The sequence below is a fragment of the Pseudophryne corroboree genome, chromosome 7, assembly GCF_028390025.1.
Source record: "Pseudophryne corroboree isolate aPseCor3 chromosome 7, aPseCor3.hap2, whole genome shotgun sequence".
NCBI classification, from domain to species: Eukaryota; Metazoa; Chordata; class Amphibia; order Anura; family Myobatrachidae; genus Pseudophryne; species Pseudophryne corroboree.
Genome location: NC_086450.1, coordinates 121,886,836 through 121,910,144, shown reverse-complemented (window position 1 = coordinate 121,910,144; position 23,309 = coordinate 121,886,836). Strand labels below are relative to the sequence as shown.

General features: G+C 44.8%; 1 protein-coding gene and 1 long non-coding RNA gene across 2 annotated transcripts in view; one reads left to right on the top strand and one right to left on the bottom strand.

Annotated features, from left to right (window-relative positions):
• LOC134944763 (sodium channel protein type 2 subunit alpha-like) overlaps window positions 1-23,309 on the top strand; it is a 329,999-nt gene that overhangs the window by 94,440 nt on the left and 212,250 nt on the right. The gene's annotated exons all lie outside the window — the stretch shown is intronic.
• On the bottom strand, window positions 7,110-22,569 carry LOC134943445 (uncharacterized). Its single transcript, XR_010181538.1, has 3 exons — window positions 22,452-22,569; window positions 21,684-21,773; window positions 7,110-7,217 (listed from the first exon to the last, which is right to left on the bottom strand). It is a non-coding gene; the product is annotated as an uncharacterized LOC134943445 (long non-coding RNA).

The window sequence follows — 23,309 nt, the reverse complement described above, 5'->3', positions numbered from 1 at the left end:
TACGTGTGTGTCGACATGTCTGAAGCGGAAGGCTCGTCTAGGGAGGAAGCAGAGCAGATGGTGGTAGTGTCTCCGTCGGCACAGCCGACGGCGGATTGGGTGGACATGTGGAGTGTTTTGAATGCTAGTGTGGCTTTATTACATAAGAGATTGGACAAGGCAGAGTCCAAAGACCAAGCAGGGAGTCAATCCATGGCTCTTACTGTGTCACAAGACCCTTCAGGGTCCCATAAACATCCCTTTAGCCAGATAGCAGACACTGATACTGACACGGATTCAGACTCCAGTGTCGACTATGATGATGCATGGTTACACCCAAGGGTGGCCAAGAGTATTCAACACATGATTATTGCAATAAAAGATGTATTACATATCACAGAGGACCCCTCTGTCCCTGACACAAGGGTCTGCATGTTTAAGGAAAAGAATCCTGAGGTAACGTTTCCCCCATCTCATGAGCTGAACGCTTTATTTGAAAAAGCTTGGGAAACTCCAGACAAGAGACTGCAGGTTCCCAAGAGAATTATTATGGCGTATCCTTTCCCCTCAAAGGACAGGTTACGGTGGGAATCCTCACCCACGGTGGACAAGGCCTTGACGCGCTTGTCCAAGAAGGTGGCCCTACCGTCCCTGGACACGGCGACCCTAAAGGATCCTGCGGATCGCAGGTAAGAAACTACCTTAAAAGCAATTTATGAGACTACGGGAGCCCTGCTCAGACCGGCAGTGGCGTCGGCAGGTGGGTAGCGCAATTGCAGCTTGGGCAGATAACTTGTCATCTGACATGGACACCCTAGATAAAGATAGTATTTTATAGACCTTAGGTCACATCAAGGACGCAGCGTTATATATGAGGGAGGCTGCGAGAGATATTGGTCTTTTGGGTTCAAGAGCCAATGCCATAGCAATTTCTGCTAGAAGGTCCCTATGGACCCGTCAATGGACTGGTGATGCTGACTCAAAGAGACATATGGAGGCTTTACCTTACAAGGGTGAAGTTTTATTTGGGGAGGGCCTCGCGGACCTGGTTTCCACAGCTACTGCGGGTAAGTCTTCTTTTTTGCCTTACGTTCCCCCACAGCAAAAGAAAACACCTCAATATCAGATGCAGTCCTTTCGGTCTCATAAGTTCAGAAAGGGGTGTGGCTCATCCTTCCTCGCCAGAGGTAGAGGTAGAGAGAAGAGAACACCAGCTATGGCTAGTTCCTAGGAGCAAAAGTCCTCCCCGGCCTCTACCAAATCCACCGCATGACGCTGGGGTTCCGCTGCGGGAGTCCGCACCGGTAGGGGCACGTCTTCAACTCTTCAGCCAGGTCTGGGTTCAGTCAGACTTGGATCCTTGGGTAGTCAAAATTGTATCCCAAGGCTACAAACTGGAGTTCGAAGATGTGCCTCCTCACCGATTTTTCAAATCGGCCTTGCCAGCTTCTCCCCCAGAGAGAGCAATAGTTTCAGCTGCCATACAAAAGCTGTGTCAACAGCAAGTGATTATCAAGGTTCCCCTATTGCAACAGGGGAACGGGTTTTATTCAACCCTATTTGTGGTCCCGAAGCCGGATGGCTCAGTCAGACCAATTCTGAATCTAAAATCCCTAAACCTAGATTTGAAGAGGTTCAAATTCAAGATGGAATCTCTCCGGGCAGTGATCTCCAGCCTGGAAGGGGGGGATTTTATGGTGTCACTAGACATAAAGGATGCATACCTTCATGTCCCCATATATCCTCATCAGGCGTACCTGAGATTCGCTGTACAGGATTGTCATTACCAGTTTCAGACGTTGCAGTTTGGTCTTTCCACGGCCCCGAGAATTTTCACCAAGGTAATGGCGGAAATGATGGTGCTCCTGCGCAAGCAGGGGGTCACAATTATCCCATACTTGGACGATCTCCTGATAAAGCAAGATCAAGAGAACATTTACTAAAAAGCGTGTCTCTCTCCCTGAGAGTACTACAACAACACGGCTGGATTTTATATCTGCCAAAGTCGCAGTTGGCTCCGACAACTCGGCTGTCGTTTTTGGGCATGATTCTGGACACGGAAAAACAGAGGGTTTTTCTCCCAATGGAAAAGGCCCAGGAACTCAAGAACATGGTCCAGGACCTGCTGAAACCAAAAAGAGTGTCAGTTCATCAATGCACTTGAGTATTGGGAAAGATGGTGGTGGCCTACGAGGCCATTCCGTTCGGCAGGTTCCATGCAAGAACTTTTCAGTGGGACCTTCTGGACAAGTGGTCAGGGTCCCATCTCCAGATGCATCGGAGGATACGCCTGTCCCCCACGGCCAGGGTCTCTCTACTGTGGTGGCTCCAGAGTGCTCACCTTCTAGAGGGTCGCAGGTTTGGAATTCAAGATTGGATTCTCGTGACCACGGACGCGAGCCTCCGAGGATGGGGAGCGGTCACCCAGGGAATTTTTTTTCAGGGAATATGGTCAAGCCAGGAGGCTTGTCTACACATCAATGTGCTGGAATTAAGGGCCATATACAACGGCCTGAAGCAGGCAGAGAATCTTCTTCGCAACCTACCCGTTCTGATCCAATCAGACAACATCACAGCCGTGGCGCATGTAAACCGCCAGGGCGGGACAAGGAGCAGAGCAGCAATGTCGGAAGCTACCAGGATTCTTCGCTGGGCGGAAAATCATGTAAGCGCTCTATCAGCAGTTTTCATTCCGGGAGTAGACAACTGGGAAGCAGACTTCCTCAGCAGGCACGATCTCCATCCAGGGGAGTGGGGACTTCATCAAGAAGTCTTTGCAGAGGTAACAAGTTGTTGGGGACTCCCTCAAATAGACATGATGGCGTCACGCCTCAACAAGTAGTTTTGCATGTATTGTTCCAGGTCAAGGGACCCTCAGGCAGTGGCAGTGGACGCCCTAGTGACACCGTGACTGTTTCAGTCGGTCTATGTGTTCCCTCCACTTCCACTCATCTGAAAAATATTGAGAATCATAAGACGAACAAGAGTGCAGACAATACTCATTGTTCCAGATTGGCCTCGAAGGGCCTGGTATTTAGATCTTCAGGAAATGCTCACAGAAGATCCGTGGTCTCTTCCTCCCAGGGAGGACCTGTTACAACAGGGGCCATGTGTGTTCCAAGACTTACCGTGGTTACGTTTGACGGCATGGCGGTTGAATGCCAGATCCTAGCTAGGAAAGGTATTCCGGGGGAAGTCATCCCTACTCTAATAAAAGCTAGGAAGGAGGTAACGGCAAAGCACTATCACTATATCTGGAGGAAATTTGTGTCTTGGTGTGAAACCAAGAATGCTCCTACGGAAGATTTTCAGCTGGGTCGTTTTCTCCATTTTCTACAGACAGGAGTGGATATGGGCCTAAAGTTAGGCTCCATTAAGGTGCAGATTTCGGCCTTATCTATATTCTTTCAGAAGGAATTGGCTTTTCTCCCAGAAGTCCAGACTTTTGTAAAAGGAGTGCTGCACATCCAACCTCCTTTTGTGCCCCCAGTGGCACCGTGGGACCTTAACGTGGTGTTACAGTTCCTTAAATCGCACTGGTTTGAACTTCTTCAAACAGTTGAATTGAAGTTTCTCACTTGTAAAGTGGTCATGTTGTTGGCCTTGGCGTCTGCAAGGCGGGTGTCCGAATTGGCGGATTTGTCTCACAAGAGCCCCTATCTGATTTTCCATGTGGATCGAGCAGAGTTGAGGACTCGTCCTCAATTTCTGCCTAAGGTGGTTTCGTCTTTTCACATGAACCAAACTATTGTGGTGCCTGTGGCTACGGATGCCTTGGAGGATTCCAAGTCCCTTGATGTAGTCAGGGCCTTAAAAATTTATATAGCCAGAACGGCTCAGGTTAGGAAAACAGAGGCACTGTTTGTCCTGTATGCAGCCAACAAGGTTGGCGCTCCTGCTTCTAAGCAGACTATTGCACGCTGGATCTGTAACACGACTCAGCAGGCTCATTCTACGGCTGGATTGCCATTACCAAAATCAGTAAGGGCCCATTCCACTAGGAATGTGGGCTCTTCTTGGGCGGCTGCCCAAGGCGTCTCGGCATTGCAGCTTTGCCGAGCAGCTACGTGGTCGGGTTCAAACACTTTTGCAAAATTCTACAAGTTTGATACCCTGGCTGATGAGGACCTCATGGCCCTCATTCCGAGTTGTTCGCTCGCTAGCCGCTTTTCGCAGCAGTGCACACGCTAAGCCGCCGCCCTCTGGGAGTGAATCTTAGCTTAGCAGAATTGCGAACGAAAGATTCGCAAAATTGCGAATAGAAATTTCTTAGCAGTTTCTGAGTAGCTCGAGACTTACTCTGCCACTGCAATCAGTTCAGTCAGTTTCGTTCCTGGTTTGACGTCACAAACACACCCAGCGTTTGTCCAGGCACTCCCCCGTTTCTCCAGCCACTCCCGCGTTTTTCCCAGAAACGGCAGCGTTTTTTCACACACACCCATAAAACGGCAAGTTTCCGCCCAGAAACACCCACTTCCTGTCAATCACACTCCGATCACCAGAACGAAGAAAAATCCTCGTGAGTAAAATATCAAACTTCTTAGCAAATTTACTTGACGCAGCCGCAGTGCGAACATTGCGCATACGCAGTTAGCGGAAAATCGCACCGATGCGAAGGAAAATAACGAGCGAACAACTCGGAATGAGGGCCCATGTTTGCTCAATCGGTGCTGCAGAGTCATCCGCACTCTCCCGGAGCTTTGGTATAAACCCCATGGTCCTTACGGAGTCCCCAGCATCCTCTAGGACGTAAGAGAAAATAAGATTTTAAACCTACCGGTAAATCTTTTTCTCCTAGTCCGTAGAGGATGCTGGGCGCCCGTCCCAGTGCGGACTAAATCTGCAAGGCTTGTATTTAGTTGTTGCTTACATAAGGGTTATGTTACAGTTGAGATCAGTCTCTGGCTGATACTGTTTGTTCATGCTGTTAACTGGTTTAGTATATACCATGTTGTACGGTGTGTGTGGTGTGGGCTGGTATGTATCTCGCCCTTAGATTAACAAAATTCCTTTCCTCGTACTGTCTGGGCACAGTTCTATAACTAAGGTCTGGAGGAGGGGCATAGAGGGAGGAGCCAGCTCACGCCCATTAAAAGGTCTTAGAGTGCCCATGTCTCCTGCGGAGCCCGTCTATACCCCATGGTCCTTACGGAGTCCCCAGCATCCTCTAGGACTAGGAGAAAAAGATTTACCGGTAGGGTTTTTTCCCTCAAACTTATACACACACTACTCCATAATGACAATGTGAAAAAAGTTTTTTTGAGATTTTTACAAATTTATTACAAAAATAAAAAACTAAGAAATCACATGGACATAAGTATTCACAGCTTTCACTCAATACTGTGTTAATGAACCTTTGGCAGCAATTACAGCCTCAAGTATTTTTGAATATGATGCCACAAGCTTGGCACACCTATCGTTGGGCAGTTTTGCCCATTCTCTTTGCAGCACCTCTCAAGCTCCATCAGGTTGGATGGGAAGCGTCAGTGCACAGCCATTTTCAGATCTCTCCAGAGATGTTCAATCGGATTCAAGTCTGGGTTCTGGCTGGGCTACTCAAGGACATTCACAGAGTTGTCCAGAAGCCACTCTTTTGATATCTTGGCTGTGTGCTTAGGGTCGTTGTCCTGCTGAAAGATGAACCCTCACCCCAGTCTGAGGTCAAGAGCACTCTGGAGCAGGATTTCATCCAGGATGTCTCTGTACATTGCTGCATTCATCTTTCCCTCTATCCTGACTAGTCTCCCAGTTCCTGCCGCTGAAAAACATCCACACAGCATTATGCTGCCACCACCATGCTTCACTGTAGGGATGGTATTGGCCTGGTGATAAGCGGTGCCTGGTTTCCTCCAAACATGGTGCCTTAACATGACGCTTGGCATTCACACCAAAGAGTTCAATCTTTGTCTCATCAGACCAGAGAATTTTGTTTCTCATGGTCTGAGAGTCCTTCAGGTGGATTTTGGCAAACTCCAGGTGGGCTGCCTTGTGCTTTTTACTAAGGAGTGGCTTCCGTCTGGCCACTCTACCTGGCCTGATTGGTGGATTGCTGCAGAGATGGTTGAACTTCTGGAATGTTCGCTCTCTACAGAGGAATGCTGTAACTCTGACAGAGTGACCATTGGGATCTTGGTCACCTCCCTCACTAGGGCCTTTCTTCCCCAATTGCTCAGTTTAGATGGACGGCCAGCTCTAGGAGGAGTCCTGGTGGTTCCGAACTTCTTACATTTACGGATCATGGAGGCCACTGTGCTCATTGGGACCTTCAAAGCAGCAGATATTTTTCTGTACCCTTTCCCAGGTTTGTGACTTGAGACAATCCTGCCTCGGAGGTCTACAGACAATTCCTTTGACTTCATGCACTGTCAAGTGTGGGACCTTATATAGATAGGTTTCTGCCTTTCCAAATCATGTCCAATCAACTGAATTTACCACAGGTGGACTCCAATTAAGCGGTAGGAACATCTCAAGGATGATCAGTGGAAACAGAATGCACTGGAGCTCAATTTTGAGATTCATGGCAAAGGCTGTGAATACTTATATACATGTGATTTCTTCATTTTTTATTTTTAATAAATTTGCAAAAATCTCAAAAAAACTTTTTTCACATTGTCATTATGGGTATTGTGTGTAGAATTTTGAGGACAAAAGTGTATTTGTTCGATTTTGTAATAAGGCTGTAACATAACAAAATGTGGAAAAAGTGAAGCGATGTGAATACTTTCTGGATGCACTGTATATCCCAAGTGCGCTCAAGGTTCTGCCCAAAAATTTATAAAAGTATGGAAACCCTGGACCTCTTACTTCAATGTCACCCCTGCATTTACATGATTGTTACTTGACCTCCTTGCCCGTGTCTACTGATAACCCCATTACTAATTTTTGTTCTGGATGTGGATCCGACTGGTCAGGTTGCCCTCCCCCCTCCTCTTCTTCCTTTTCACACCCATCTCTGCTCTCCCGCTTTCCATCTTTTTCTTTATTTCCTTTTCGTCTTTGTTTGTTTTTCTTTATTATGGTTCTCTATTCTTCCAAAAAAACACAAAAGAGATGATTATATGCAATTTTCTTTATTGAATTGATTTCTCTTTATTCTCCAACGGATGTTCATGTATATCTATCAATCTTCTATTATCATATTGATTTGTGTCATGACACTATTTTGTTGGATGTCATCTTGAGACCTCTGTGCAGGTCACTTCAATGTTTTTGTATATCATCTTGCCAATAAAAATTGTCTTTAAAAAAAACAACAAAAGAACAAACAAACACATTATTATGAAGAAAGTTGAAGTATCCTATCAATTCTATATGTAGGGGGAGAAATACAGTAAAAGAAGAAATAAAAAAGGGCACAAGCCTCAAATATTTTTTTTTCTTTGTGTTGGTGGTTTACATGTGAGACACAATTTATATACAATTAAGCTTCAAAATGCTTATAATTTACACCAGGAGTATTTAACTTGCAGCCCCCAAGCTGCTGTGAAACTGCACATCCCAGCATGCCCTGCTACAGTTTTACATCTGAGATATGTAGTTCCACCGCAGCTCGAGGGCCTCATGTTGAATCATACTTACCGACAATCTGGCTGCCCCCTCTGGGAGGAGGCACCGTAGTATGAATTGGTATTATTTGTGGCCACACCCCTTCCCCATGAAGCCACGCTCCTATATTTTTTACGCACGCCGTAGTCTTTTGGGAACGGCAGCTTCACTTGCGATGATTAGGCATTCCGTAGCCTAAAACATCGCAGCTGCATAGACATGTGCATACAAACATGAATTATGCCCAATAATTAGTAAAGTTTTAATATTTACAAGATTTGTTTAATTAATATTTCATGTAGGAAAGGGTCATGCTGTGGAATTCCTTACCATGTGATGAAGTGATGACAAATCCACCACATTAAAGGGTATAGGATGTAATATACAGGATTGGCTCTCTAAACTACTTTTCGGGTTTTGTGTTTTGGTTTTGGATCTGGATCTCCGCTCGTGTTTTGGTTCTGGTTTGGTTTTGCCAAAACCACCCTTTCAGGTTTTGGTTTTTAATCTGGATGTTTTTTGAAAAACACATAAAAACTGCTAAAATCACAGAATTTGGGGATACTTTTGAGCCTACTGTATTATAAACCTCAATAACATTCATTTCCACTTATTCCCAGTCTATTCTGAACACCTCACAATATTGTTTTTAGGCCAAAAGGTTGCACTGAGGTCACTGGATGACTAAGCTAAGCGACACATGTGGGCGGCACAAACATGTGGCCCATCTAGGAGTGGCACTTCAGTGACAGACAGGATGGCAGTTTTAAAAACTAGGCCCCAAAGAGCACATAATGCAATGGAAAAAAAGAGGTGCAAGATGGAATTGTCCTTAGGCCCTCCCACCCACCCTTATGTTGTATAAACAGGACATGCACACTTTAACAAACCAATCATTTCAGTGACAGGGTCTGCCACACTGTGGCTGAAATGATTGGTTTATTTGGGCCCCCACCAAAAAAGAAGCAATTAATCCCCCCACCAAAAAAGAAGCAATGAATCTCTCCTTGCACAAACTGGATCTACAGAGGCAAGATGTCGTCCTCATCCTCATTCTCTGACTCCTCACCCCTTTCAGTGTGTAAATCCTCATCCTCACAGAGTATTAATTCATCCCCACTGGAATCCACCATCACAGGTCCCTGTGTACTTTCTGGAGGCAATTGCTGGTAAAGCTATGCAAAAAAGAAGAGTAGAGGACTGCTGCGCCTGAGAGAGCTGCGGTCGGGAAATCAATGGGTGGTCACTCAAACATCGTAAAACAATCGTACACAAAAAAATATGAGATCCCTTCTGCGCTCATCAACGATTCACAATATACAATACTGTAATAATGGGGTGTATTCTCAGTCAATTAGTCAATGAAACAACTTCGATTTTTAACCAGATTCTTTTCAACACAGGAAGAGTTTATAAGTGGGAGGACTGAATGCGTACCATACTCACATGGAGTCGCACTATGTCCCTCGTATAAAGGTATCTTTTATTCCTCTGTTCTTTTTCTTCCCAAATTCTCCGGAGTGAAGAGTTAAAAAAAGAAAGAAGACAGGAGAACACCTAATAGTGAAGTACGTCCGTTTAGGCAAGAAGTCACTGGATGAAGATGCGTGAAAGGATGTAGTAAATGTGGTTTAAAAATCAATAATCCAGAATTTTCATCCTCTCTACGGGTGAAGGTGCAAATGTGAAGATATTCAGAGTAAACGCGTACCGTACTCACGTCAAATCACGGTTGTTGCTGCATATAAAGGTATCTTTGATCTTTCGTTCTCCCTTCTTCCTCTCCTTAGTCCAGTAGTGATCCTGAACCGATGATTCTTATTCTCGGCGACAAGGAGAGAAAAACACGAGGACGACTGATAGTGTAGTATGTTGGTAACACGTAATCATATACAAATTTTCCTATGGTGGAGAGTGCTCTCTAATTTTATTCTGATAACTTGGTGCGTACCATACTCACATCCATAAAGGGAGCAGAGAAGAGTATAAAGGTATCTTTGCATGCACTGTTGTCTATTGAGACCTAGGGATGTTACTGGAAATCATTCATACTCCGATAGGACAGAGGCTATGCGAAAGGAATATAGGCGTACCTCACTCACACTTTATAATGTTGAGGCCTTTGTGTAAAGGTATCTTTGGAGTGGTCCTGGATATACCTGATCCCCGATTCTCTCGTATTGAGCGATGTATGTGTGGGGAGAAAGACCCAGTGTCAATAATTCCAGATTGAAGTGATTGACACACAATATTTATTTAATACAAAAAAAACCCATTATTACAGTATTGTATATTGTGAATCGTTGACAATTGCTGGTAAAGGTCCTCCTGGAGAAATTTTATAATTCATTTTGATGAACATCCTCTTCTCCACATTTTGTGGAAGTAACCTTCTACGCCGATCGCTGACAAGGTTACCGGCTGCACTAAACACTCTTTCGGAGTACACACTGGAGGGTGGGACAGTTTGTACAAGGGCCTCCAAATTGCCTCTTTTTCCTGCCAGTATACATACGGACTATCTGACATGCCTACTTGGATGCTGTCACCGATATAATCCTCCACCATTCTTTCAGTCCGGACCAGATGTCAACACTTGCTCCTGACTGCCCTGCATCACCGCCAGCGGATGGGCTAGGAAATTTTATTCTTTTCCTCGCAGCTCCAGTTGCTGGAGAAAATGAAGGAGGAGCTGTTGATGGGTCACGTTCCGCTTGAGTTGACAATTTCTCACCAGCAGGTCTTTGCACCTCTCCAGACTTGTGTCCGCTGGAAAGAGAGATACAACGTAGGCTTTAAACCTAGGATAGAGCACGGTGGCCAAAATGTAGTGCTCTGATTTCAACAGATTGATCACCCTTGAATCCTGGCAAAGCAAATGAAGGGCTCCATCCACAAGTTCCACATATTTAGCGGAATCACACCATCTTAGCTTCTCCTTCCATTTCTCCAGCGGCTTCTGCAAAAGCCTGATGAGGGGTATGACCTGACTCAAGCTGGCAGCATCTGAACTGACTTCACGTGTGGCAAGTTCGAAGGGTTGGAGAACCTTGCACAACACGGAAATCATTCTCCACTGTGCTTGAGTCAGGTGCATTCCCCCCTCCTTTGCTTATATCATAGGTGGATGTATAGACTTGAATGGCCTTTTGCTGCTCCTCCAACCTCTGAAGCATATAGAGTGTTGAATTCAACCTCGTTACCACCTCTTGCTGCAGGTGATGGCAGGACAGTTTCAGGAGTGTTTGCTGGCGCTCCAGTCTTAGGCATGCAGTGGCTGAATGTCAAAAGTGGCCCGCAATTTTCCGGGCCACCGACAGCATCTCCTGCATGCCCCCCCCCTTTTTTTTTTTTATAATTCTTCACCACCAAATTAATTGTATGTGCAAAACATGGGATGTGCTGAAATTTGCCCAGATGTAATGCACGCACAATATTGGTGGCGTTGTCAGATATCACAAATCCCTAGGAGAGTCTAAGTGGGGTAAGTCATTGTGCGATGATGTCCCTCAGTTTCCATAAGAGGTTGTCAGCGGTGTGCCTCATTACGGAAACCGGTGATACACAGTGTAGCCTGCCTAGGAACGAGATGGCATTTGTGAGATGCTGCTAGTGCCGCTGCTGTTGTTGCTGTGGAAGGCAATACATCTATCCAGTTGGCTGTCACAGTCATGTAATCCTTAGTTTGTCTTGCTCCACTTGTCCACATGTCCGTGGTTAAGTGGACAGTGGGTACAACCGCATTTTTCAGGACACTGGTGGTCATTCCGAGTTGTTCGCTCATTGCCGATTTTCGCTATGCTGCGATTTGTTGCTAAATGCGCATGCGCATGGTACGCAGAGCGCATGCGCTTAGTTATTTTACACAAAACTTAGTAGATTTACTGGTGTTCGTGCAACGCTTTTCAATCGCACTGCTGATCGGTGAATGATTGACAGGAAAGGGGCGTTTCTGGGTGGTAACTGAGCGTTTTCCGGGAGTGAGCTAAAAAACGCAGGCGTGTCAGGAAAAAACGCGGGAGTGTCTGGAGAAACGGGGGAGTGGCTGGCCGAACGCAGGGCGTGTTTGTGATGTCAAACCAGGAACTAAACGGACCGAGCTGATCGCAATCTAGGAGTAGGTCTGGAGCTACTCAGAAACTGCAAGAAAATATTTAGTAGCAATTCTGCTAATCTTTCGTTCACTATTCTACTAAGCTAAGATACACTCCCAGAGGGCGGCGGCCTAGCGTTTGCAATGCTGCTAAAAGCAGCTAGCGAGCGAACAACTCAGAATGAGGGCCACTGAGGACACTTTTCCTAATGTCCCTGTACAGTCCGGGAATCGCTTGCCTAGTGAAGTGTAATCTACACAGGATTTGGTACTGGGGACACAGTACGTCCATCAACTTCCTAAATCTCACTGCACTAATACCGGACACACGTCTAACACCAGCATAGTTGTTATGGCCTCAGTAATCCGCTTCACAACAGGGTGACTGCTGTCATATTTCACCTTCCTCGCAAAGGACTGTTGGACAGTCAATTGCTTAGTTGAAGTAGTACAAGTGGTCTTCCGACTTCCTCTCTGGGATGACGATTGACTCCCAGCAGCAACAACAGCAGCGGCAGCAGCATTAGGAGTACCACTCAAGGAACCTCCGGAGGAATCCCGGATAGGAGAGGACTCATCAGTCATACCAGTGGCATGGCCTGCAGGACTACTTAGGTTCCTGACTGAAAAGGAAATTGACGTTGAGGGAGTTGGTGGTGTGGCTTGCAGTAGCTTGAGTACAAGAGGAAGAAGGGATTTAGGTGTCAGTGGACTGCTTATGCTCTTACCCAAAGTTTCTGAACTTGACAGTGACTTATGATGAATGCGCTGCAGGTGACATACAGTATAAGGGATGCTATTCCTAGGTGGGTAACGTCCTTACCCCTACTTATTATGGATTGACAAAGGCAACACACGGCTTGACACCTGTTGTCCGGACTTGTGGAGAAATAATTCCACACCTAAGAGTTGTCTTTTTTGTTATTTTTCCCAGGCATGACAATGGGCTTTATCATCCCATGGACAACAACTGTCTCCACTGGTGCCTTATTTAAACAAACCACATCACCATCAGAATCCTCATCGTCAACTTGCTCCTCAGCGCCAGCTACATCAATATCCTCCTCATCCTGGTGTACTTCTACAGTGACATCCTCAATCTCAATATCAGCAACTGGACTGGCAGTGCTCCTCCCAGCACTTGCAGGGAGCGTGCAAATGGTGGTAGGAGCCTTCTCTTTCCATACAGTCTTGGGAAGGTCAGGCCTAGACATCGCAGCCACGGACACACTTGGACTCTCCTTGGGGATTTGTGATATCTATGAACGCACAGTTGTGTTTTCCTGTGCTTTAACAAGCTTCCATCCTCATGAGAAGCTGAGCCACCAGTCATGAACATAGGCCAAGGCCTTAGCCTTTCCTTGACACTTCGTGTCGTGAATGGCGTATTGCCAATTTTACGTTTCTCATCAGATCATTTCTTTTTTCCCCCCTGATTATTAATTTTTGCTTCTTGGATTTTACATGCCCTCTATGACATTGGGCATTGGCCTTAGCAGACGATGTTGATGGAATTGCATCATCAATGTCATGACTGGTGGCAGCAGCAGCTTCAACACTAGTATTGAGAACTGGAAGTGGTTCCTGATCTTCCACTATTTTTTCCTGAAAATTTTTGTTCTCCATTTCACATGACAGCACCCCTTTAATATTACAGCACACAGAACAGTGCCACTTTATTTTCACAGCACCCCTGTATTTTTACAGCATACAGGGCCAGTGTACTTTTATTTTAACTACAGCACCCCTGTATTTTTAAAGCATACAGGGCCTGTGTACTTTTATTTTAACAACAGCACTCCTGTATTTGTACAGCATACAGGACCAGTGTACTTTTATTTTCACAACAGCACCCCTGTATTTTTACAGCATGCAGGACCAGTGTACTTTTATTTTAACTACAGCACCCCTGAATTTTTACAGCATACAGGGCCAGTGTACTTTTATTTTAACAACAGCACCCCTCAATTTTTACAGCACACAGGGCTAGTGTACTTTTATTTTAACAACAGCACCCCTGAATTTTTACAGCATACAGGGCCAGTGTACTTTTATTTTAACTACAGTACCCCTGCATTTTTACAGCATACAGGACCAGTGTACTTTTATTTTCACAACAGCACCCCTGTATTTTTACAGCATACAGGACCAGTGTACTTTTATTTTAACAGCACCCCTGTATTTTTACAGCATACAGGACCAGTGTACATTTATTTTCACAACAGCACCCCTGTATTTTTACAGCATACAGGACCAGTGTACTTTTATTTTAACAACAGCACCCCTCAATTTTTACAGCATACAGGACCAGTGTACTTTAATTTAACAACAGCAGCCCTCAATTTTTACAGCATACAAGACAGGGCCAGTGTACATTTATTTTCACTGCACCCCTGAAGTTTTACAGCATACTAGACAGGTCCAGCACCCCTTTATTTTTACAGCATACAGGAGGACAGTGCCCCTGTTCCCCTGTGCAACACAGTGACAGCCAGGACAGCAACACCCATGTACAGCTGCAGCCAGAGCCGGCCTTAGGCATAGGCAAACTAGGCAAATGCCTAGGGCATTTGGTATGCTTCGGGGCACCAGCAGCTTCTGCTGCTTAAAATGATATGCGGCATGCCTATATTCTGTGTGTGACTGCGGCTGTATCTGCATACGAAATGCTACGTTGCGTGTAATCCTGGAAATCACTGTAATGTAGCATTTCGTATGCCGATACAGCAGCAGTCGCACAAGGAATATAGGCATGCTGCATATAATTTTAACCAGCAGAAGCTGCTTGTGCATCCTAGCCACATAATAATGCAAATAAGATGCATTTTCATAACCAAAAGGCCCACAACGTTAGCAGAGCTGCCAGTTGACTCATGCCAAGCATCTCCTGCAGAACTAGCGGCGGTGCTAGGGGGCACCAGCCAAAATCTTGCCTAGGGCATCATATTGGTTAGGGCCGGCTCTGGCTGCAGCACCCCTAACAGCACATGAAAACCAGTGACAGCCAGGACAGCACCCCTAACACAGCACATGGACACCACAGTGACAGGAACAGTAACCCTACAGAGCACACACTGACCCCACCCGACACCACCACCCACAGAAAGACAGAGGTCTGTCTCCCTCACTCTCCAAGTCCGGAGTGAAATTGGCAGTGATGCAAGGCTGTTTATATGGAATCCAAAACCCGCAAGAATCCGACAGCGGGATGATGACGTTTTGCCTCGAGTCTGGCGGGAAGTCCCGAGCCGGACTCGGATTCTGGCTCGGAGTGTGAAGTTTGGGGGGTTCGGTTCTCTGAGAACGGAACCCGCTCATCTCTACTCATAACCAGTCCAAATCAACATCCAGTGATATCTACTCCATCTCATATCCAGATCTCCCAAACACCCCATACAAACCAAAGAGCCACTAGCAAACTGTTCTATGTCAAGAAAAATGGCCCCAGTTACAAACATACAGCCAAACTGTCCGTTTTGAGGGCTGTCATCAGGGCTGCTGTGACCCACAGCATAGGAAGTTAATAAGTATTGTGACAGGGTCAACATAAACATACCTGGCATGTATATAGAACAGCAGGGTGTTGTTGGAAAGAATCCAGGCCAGGTATTCGGTGTGGTCAAGTCCACGAAACAGCAACCCTGATAGCAGACACCTATCAGCTTGTTTTAAAAAGGTATCAGACAGGGCTCCTGATGGTGAACTACTCACCCAGATGATAGGCCAGGGGGTGGTTACTGTTAGGGGTCCTGGACCTTTATGGTCTCTGGAGAAGTTACACCCTGGTTGCAAAAGACCTGCTGTGAGCTGTTATGTGACCTATGACTTGCTCATAACTGCTGACATTCTTCTAAGTACTGCCTGTGTGTGGAGAGCTATGGAAAATAAACCTGTCATTTGGAACTCGGTGTTGCTCCATCTACCTTTGATGCCACATTACAGGTGCGTCCCTGGTAGATAAAATTAGCACTGGTCTATGAGGAATAGCTGTGAACAATACTTTCCTGTGTTGTGAACATTGAGAGAGCACAAGTATGAAGATCAGCAGATTCCAATACCATACTGGCACAATGTACTGTGTGTGTGTCAGTGATGAGAGATGAGAATTTAGGACAGCAGTTGTTTATATAAATGTTCTATGATTTCTAATGCAATGTTTGGCTAGTGCTACTATAGTTTTCATGTACGGTATGCTATTGACAAAATACTTTGTGTTCTTGTTCTTTAGGAGTGATTATAGTAGTGTGATGCTACAATATTTTGTTTTTGGCCATGTGCATAGGAATATTAGTGATCCAAGTTAGTTGGCTCTAGAGTCACCATTATGAATAGTACCACAATTGTTCATCATTTTGTTACAGATTATTTTTTAGCCCATGTATTTTGTATAGAGCATAGGAAAGGTAATTACTTACTATATGACAGTGATAGCATTATATAGAGTTAGAAATTAGTTGTATGAATACTATCTGACGCTGGCACAGAATTAGCTGAGAGCCTTTCGGTACAATAGGCCAATGTATCACTGGTGGCAGTGAAGGAGAATATTGCTGCGATAAGGAATGACCAGGGCTATTTATCAACATTCTGTTGCTGAGACAGTCCACTTGTCTCTGATAGATCATCTTGGTGAAGTATAAAATGTAAAGATGGCATTAACTATCAGGGGAACGAGCTACAAAGAGCTTGCTTTTGGAAGTTAACATATTTGTGAAGATCGCAGTCCCCAATTATGTGGACTGCGCTCTCTTGCATTTAGCTAAAGGCAGGAGATATGTCTGATTCAGAGATGGACGCAGCTGCTGTATGAGAATATATGCAAAAGCAGCAGTAGTCTTATTGCTTATATAGACTCCTCCTGCATGCTTGTGTGATCCGCCTCTGCGTCTAGTGACCCAGCATCGGATCAATTGTGTGAACATCGGACATCTGAGCAAGCTTCAAGTTACAGTGAATGGGAGGACTGTTCACGCTGCAGAGGCCAGTGAAGCTGTGTCCAGAAAATGGGAGAGGCATGCCTCCATTTTTAGGAATTGTAGCCCAGCACCATCCACCTCCTACCTCCAAACTGCATGCAAGGACGTAGGACTCGTTCTGCACATGCACAGAATGGGCACTGTGCATGTGCAGTTGTCCCGCCATTGGGTTTATGTACATCTCTTAATCAGGCCCTTTTGATGCAATAAGCTTGATAAATAGGCCCTCTATAGATCAACTTCTATTTTTTTTCCCAAAATGTTTTTATTATGATTTCTCACATTACAGAAATGAAAATATAGCAATTCGAGACAAAGCATATTAAAATAGTATTGTATAACAGGTTGGACACAGGGTCATCCTGCCAAAAAACAGTAAGACATAAAATATTCAATCTCGTATTAGAACAAAGAGAAATCAAAACACATTTTCAAACTTTTCCTCAAATAAATCCTTTAAACATTCCAATAAAAAGAACGTATGTGTAACAAGTAATGGCGGAGAATGAATAGTGTCGTCAAACTGTAAGAAGATAGAAGAAAAAGGATAAATAGAGTAATGATTCTCCACCAGTATAGATATATCACATCAAAATCTCCAGATATAAACACAGTAACTAAAATAAAATAAAATAAAAAACCCCCCAGAAAATATGTAATGCCAGCTAGGAGTCACGGGTCGTCGATCCATCCACAGAGCTATCCCCAAATCCAGGGGATCTGACCCCTAATCGACCCGGTAGGCAACAGAATACAGAAAGGAGTGGAGAGAGAACTAAAAGAAGAAATAAGGAGGTATAATATTCAGATACCCAAGGGGTTTGTATGGTCTATAGTGCGGAGTAGGTACCATGAGGTAGACTGGAAGCATTTTTTAATTGCCTGTTTAGTATTCATGGGAAGTGTCAAAATATAGTTATCCCAACATTGGAACAGAGTCAGGGTAAGCCTTTCCTTATGGATAGAAGCTTCCAGCCAGCCCATGGTAAATAAAAAATATAATCTAGAAGTCACCATTGAGAGAGCGGGGGCTATGTTATGGATCCACTGCTGTAAAATTGCTTTCCTACTGGCCGCTGATAATATCATAAGTTTTTTATTGGTCCTAGGGATGTCTGTCTGATCTGCCAAATAACCAAACAGTGCCCAGGAAATAGTACAACGGAAAGATATGCCTAAGGTCGTAGTTCCATATCGATGTACCTCATGCTAAAACTGTGTTACCGAAGCACAATCCCAAAAACAATGTAGAAGATCCGCCCCATCCGTTAAACATTTAGTACATCTAGCCTCTTCCGAAATGCCCATAAAAAAACGGCGTTTAGGTGAAATATAAGCTCTATGGAGCATTTTGTAGGCCATTTCTTGGTATGAACTAGCAGGAATAAGTTTCAGAGTTATCTGGAAATGGTCTAAGAGGGAGTCAGGGGTGACTGTTGAAATACGAGAGGACCATTGGGACAGTTCTGGAAGATCTGTGTCTGGGTCTATTTCTATGCGAATACGTGTATATATGGTCGAGATAGAGTAGAATTCAGAGTGGAGAAGTGTGTCAAGGGGATTAAGAAAGTCACCATCTGTCAATTTGGGCAAAACAGTTTTAAGATAGTGTACTGCCTGGAAGTAAGCAAACTCATTTTGAGGATGCAAGCCATACTTATCCCTCGCCTCCGCAAAAGATAGTGGGAGGCGAGAGGCATTAAGCAGGCTGCGCAGGTTAGGGATACCAGAAGAATACCAGGCAGTGAAGGGCCTCAAAGCCCTCCTCTCCTGAAACTCCAGGTTACCAAATTGGGGTAACGAAAGTGAATAAAAATATTGAAGTTTAAGAGGTTTCCTCGCCATTCTCCACGCCTGTATAATAGGAAATAACAACAAGTTATTAGTTATATTCAAGGCCAATTTGGAGGGTCTGGCATGGAGAAGATAGCTGAGGGACAAGGGAGCGCAGAGTTGAGAATCCAGAACGGAATCCGTATAATAGTTATCGCCAAGCCAATCCATAGCAATGCGGAGAAGACAGGCAAGATTGTATTGTTTAATATTGGGTAGGTTAATTCCACCTCTAAGTACCGTTTGGTATAATTTTTTTTCATACTAATCCGGAGTCGCTTGCCAGAACAGATGAACTTGGAGATAGAGGTATTCAGGGAGGACAGATCCGAATTGGACAATAATAAAGGGGTCATCTGTAAAATATAAAGAAGTTTCGGGAAGCTGGCCATTTTAAACAGGTTGCAGCGTCCCAGCAAATTAAGAGGGAGGGATTGCCAAAGATCAAGCTCAGTTTTTATCTTGCACAAGACTGGGGTAATATTGAGCCTATATAGATGGCAAGGATGAGAGGGGAGTGCGATACCTAGAAAGGTTATATGGGTAGTCGCCAATTTAAAGTGAAAAGTGTTTCCCCATCCCATTCTCGCCTGTCCATACATGGCCAATGCCTCTGACTTCCCATAATTAATAGAGAATCCTGCGAAAGAAGAAACGCGGTCAATCGTAGTAATCAACTGCAGAATCGAATGATGAGGCTCAGACATAAAAAGGAGAAGGTCGTCAGCGAATGCCACCACTTTAAGTTCTTGCGTGCCCACGGCAATGCCCCTATAGCCTCTATGTAACAGAATATATTGTATAAGGGGCTCTAACGCTAAATTAAAAAAAAGGGGAGATAAAGGACACCCTTGTCTGGTGCCTCTTTCCAATGTGAAGGAGGGGGATGTCACATTGTTAACTAAAACTTGCGCTACAGGGTTGGTGTATATGGTCTGCACCAAGTTATAGAATAGTGTGCCAAAACATTGGTGGGTAAGGACTCTAGTCAAATGAGGCCAGGCGATCTTATCAAACGCCTTTTCTGCATCGAGATTTATGATAATGTTATTTTTGGCCTGACAGAAGTGTGTGTGAGATACTGCAGCTAAGGCCGCCCTTATTCCCCGCGTGGATTGTCTACCCTTAACAAAACCCATCTGTGCAGGCGAAATGAGGTGGGGCAAGCAAGTCTGCAACCTGTTAGCCATTATTTTGGTCAAGATTTTAAAATCCTGGTTGAGGAGTGAGATAGGGCGGTATGACCCTACCTGGGTGGGATCCTTACCAGGTTTCGCAAGCACAATGAGCCTTGCCTCGTTAAAACGGAGGGGAGTCTCCCCTGTCGTAAGTACATGGTTATATAGCTTCATTAGAACAGGGAGTATATCATCAACTTATCTTTTATAATTCAGTTGCATAAATCATTTGGGGAAAGCTTTTTATGGTTGTGGCTTGTGGTTCATAGGGTCGACCACACTTAGGTCGACAGTCAGTAGGTTGACCACTATTGGTCGACAGTGACTAAGTCGATGCCTAAAATAGGTTGGCACAAACATTAGGTCAACATAAGCAAGGTCGACATGGAAAAAGGTTTTTTTCTTTCTTTTTTTGTGTCGTTTTCTTTGTAGAGTGACCGAGAACCCTCAATTAGTGCACCGCGTTCCCTCACATGGCTCGATTCGCTCGCCATGCTTTGGGAAAGGTTACTGTTCCCAATCATCGTCCACGTGGATCGTAAAGTATGAAAAAGTTAAAAAAATGAAAAAAATTGTGAAAAACTCTGTCAACCTAGAAACCATGCCGACCTAATGCATGTCGACCAATAGTGGTCGACCTAATGACTGTCGACCTAAGTGTGGACGACCTAGAGGCCGAATACCGCTTTTTACATATGGTTATTGTGTCTTTAAAAGGCATGGAGAACATGATGATGGATACGCTAGCTGGAACTAGAGAGACATACAGAAGCACCATGGCTGATCAGTAAACACAACTTTATGAGCATGTGAACTGACATTTGGGTGTGCCGGGAAAGCAGACCAGACTTGTTGGCCACTTATACTCCCTACCTCAGATACTGTGTAGAAGAATAACATAATATATTGCGTATGCTTTTACAGTTTGGAAAGATGTACTTATTGGACAGAGTCCAGCACAGTAAGTGTAGTAAATTAACATCAGGTTCATAGTTTTATGAAATCACATTAATATACCAATTAGTAAATTTCTATATTCTCTTGAGTGCAAAATTGCAGCCATTGTGTAAGCAAGGCAAAAGGAATTAGAGAACACTACAGGATGCAATAATCTCTTCCGTCTTCTTATCAAAGTGATGGGCTAAAATGGCGTGTCTGCTTTATTAGAGATAACACATAATCCTGCTATTATGATTGCAATAAAGGAAGACAGTTATTTAAATAGTGCACCTCTTCTTTCTTAAACCCCTATACTGTAATGTTCTGTTATAAACCAAGAAGGTAACATACTTGCTCGGTGTTAATCTGACATTGCACTGCCACTCTGCTATAAAATAAAGTGTTTCCTCAGCCACATATCTACTGCAGGAATTGGAAGATCCTTCCACATCTTTAGGACATTAAAATCTGAGACTAAGGGGCACTAAGTAATCAGCTCCTGTCATTTTTCAAAGACAGCCTGTAACATGGCAGCTAGGAGCTGATTGGCTGGTACTTTACCTCCATCCACTTTATCTCCATCCAAGGCTTAGTAAATAGACCCCATAATTACTTATACCCCTTTTCCACTAGCTTTAAAAACACAGTTAAATGCGCGGGGGCGCGCATTTACCCGTGGTTTTTCCTAGTGGAAACGGCCCCCCCTGCAAATTCCCGGATGAAGTGATTCAACCCGGTAAGCTGTGTAGTGTGAACGGAAGCCGCGTTGATGCGACACGGCTCCCGTTCACAGTGAATGGAAGGGCGGCGCTGGGAGATCATGTGATCTCCCAGCGCTGCCCCTGCCGCGTCACTAGCGCTGTGGGAAAGGGAGCTGTAGCACGGGTCTCAGCCGTGTCAGGCTCCCGGCTGCGACCCGTGCTACAGGTGGAAAAGGGGTATTAGTAAGCAGCAGTATGTTTGACGTCCCAGCAGTAGCAGGATTGCAGTGTTTTCCCGGCAGGTTTACGTACATCCCACCGATTTACTAAACTCAAAACTGTCGTAACCCCACCGAAAAAACACACTTTAGAATGGAAAATGTTCCTCAATTACTATTTAAGTTTTGGTCAGTTGAAATGATCAAAAATCAAGACTTACTAAGCGGCTGGTTTAGAACTCCCTGCAGTCCTGCCATGTACTGTAAATGACCTGACTCTGAAAGAATGGGCCAATCTGCTGCAGAGGTCACTATGGAAAAAATGTGGAAACGTAGAAAATTGAAACAAAAAATTGCTGAATTGTACAAAAAAAAAAGAACGCCATGAACACCCCCACGAAATGAATCACCAGCCCGATTCCACTACCCAGCACTAGGCTTTAACACCCAGAACTAGCAGTACTATAGAGAGGAGAACTGCAGTGTGGGGTCACTTTGACAACCATAAGTACCAGCATGCCTTAGAAACTGAGTCTGCTGGCACCTGTAGTGTAGGTAAATGTAAATAAATACACGCATTGCAGATTCATTTTTTAATAAACTTGTAATAATAAAAACTTCTCTATATCCCTTATAAAATAAGTTATAATTAGCAATGTTTTATTCAACACTTCCCTCTAGGAATCCAGTATCCTCTACTGCACTAAATCCAAGGTTTAAATGAGGAAGAAAAAAGGGAAACAAACATGACTGGATTCAAAGGAGCTTCACACAATAATATACTGTAGCTAGGACAGTCAGATCTGTTTTCCCATCCTTTTGCATTGGGTTTTCTCATTACTATAGATTTTCTCTTTCCTTGCTACAGAGGTGTCCTTTCTTACTGTTGCTTCAGTCACGCCAAATAGCCGCTACTATGCGTCCTGGCCACACCAATAGTCTCTTTATCTCATGTGTGTTTTATTCACATGGATTATATAACTGCATACCTCCCAACTGTCCAGATTTTGGCGTGACAGTCCTGTTTTTCTGGGACTGTCCAACTGTCTCACCCGCAGGTCACATTGTCCTTCGTTGGGGAGAAGGGCAGTTGGGAGACCCTCTCAGACGCTATGCGCATGTGCACACAGCATCTATTCACCTGGAGAGAGGGACAGGGGGCATGCGAGCAGCTCACAGAGTGCTCGGCATGCCCCCTACAGCGGCACTTCCACAAGGCCACGCCCCCTACCTGCAAAGCCATGCCCCTTTGGCACGCTACAGTGTCCCACTTCTAAAAGTTGGGAGGTATGTAACTGGGAGCAATAATACCAATTCCTTTGCCATTAAAGTCACAGTCCAGCATCTCTGGTACACTGTGAGTGGACTTTCACTGCATCTGTGAAGCGACTAAGATGCAAATAAATAAATAAATAAATTACCTGCTACTCTCTCCTGCGTTGTGGGTCTCACACCATATGGCATTCGGACAACATGTAAGTGAGCATACATTCTTACCTTTACCTCCCTCCTTGTCTCCTCCTAAGCACATCCCTTCATCTTTCTCCTACATGACTTTGCCACCCATTTCATATCTAATCTATCCATCATGACATTGACTCCAGCCTTGCTCAACCCACCTCATTCTTTCCTTACCCCAACCTGTCTCTCCCATCCTCCCTCTCCAGCTAGCGCACCCTGAATCCTTCCAAAGTTCTAGGTAGAGCCATGGTCCCTGGAGCAAAGTCATGCTACAGTGCCTTTCCATGACCCCCCCCCCCCCCCCCCCCCCGCCCTCCCTCATTCCCAAGTATTAAATGGAGCCGGCATGTTTGAACAAGATAAAGTGAAATTAAAGTGCGGGGGGG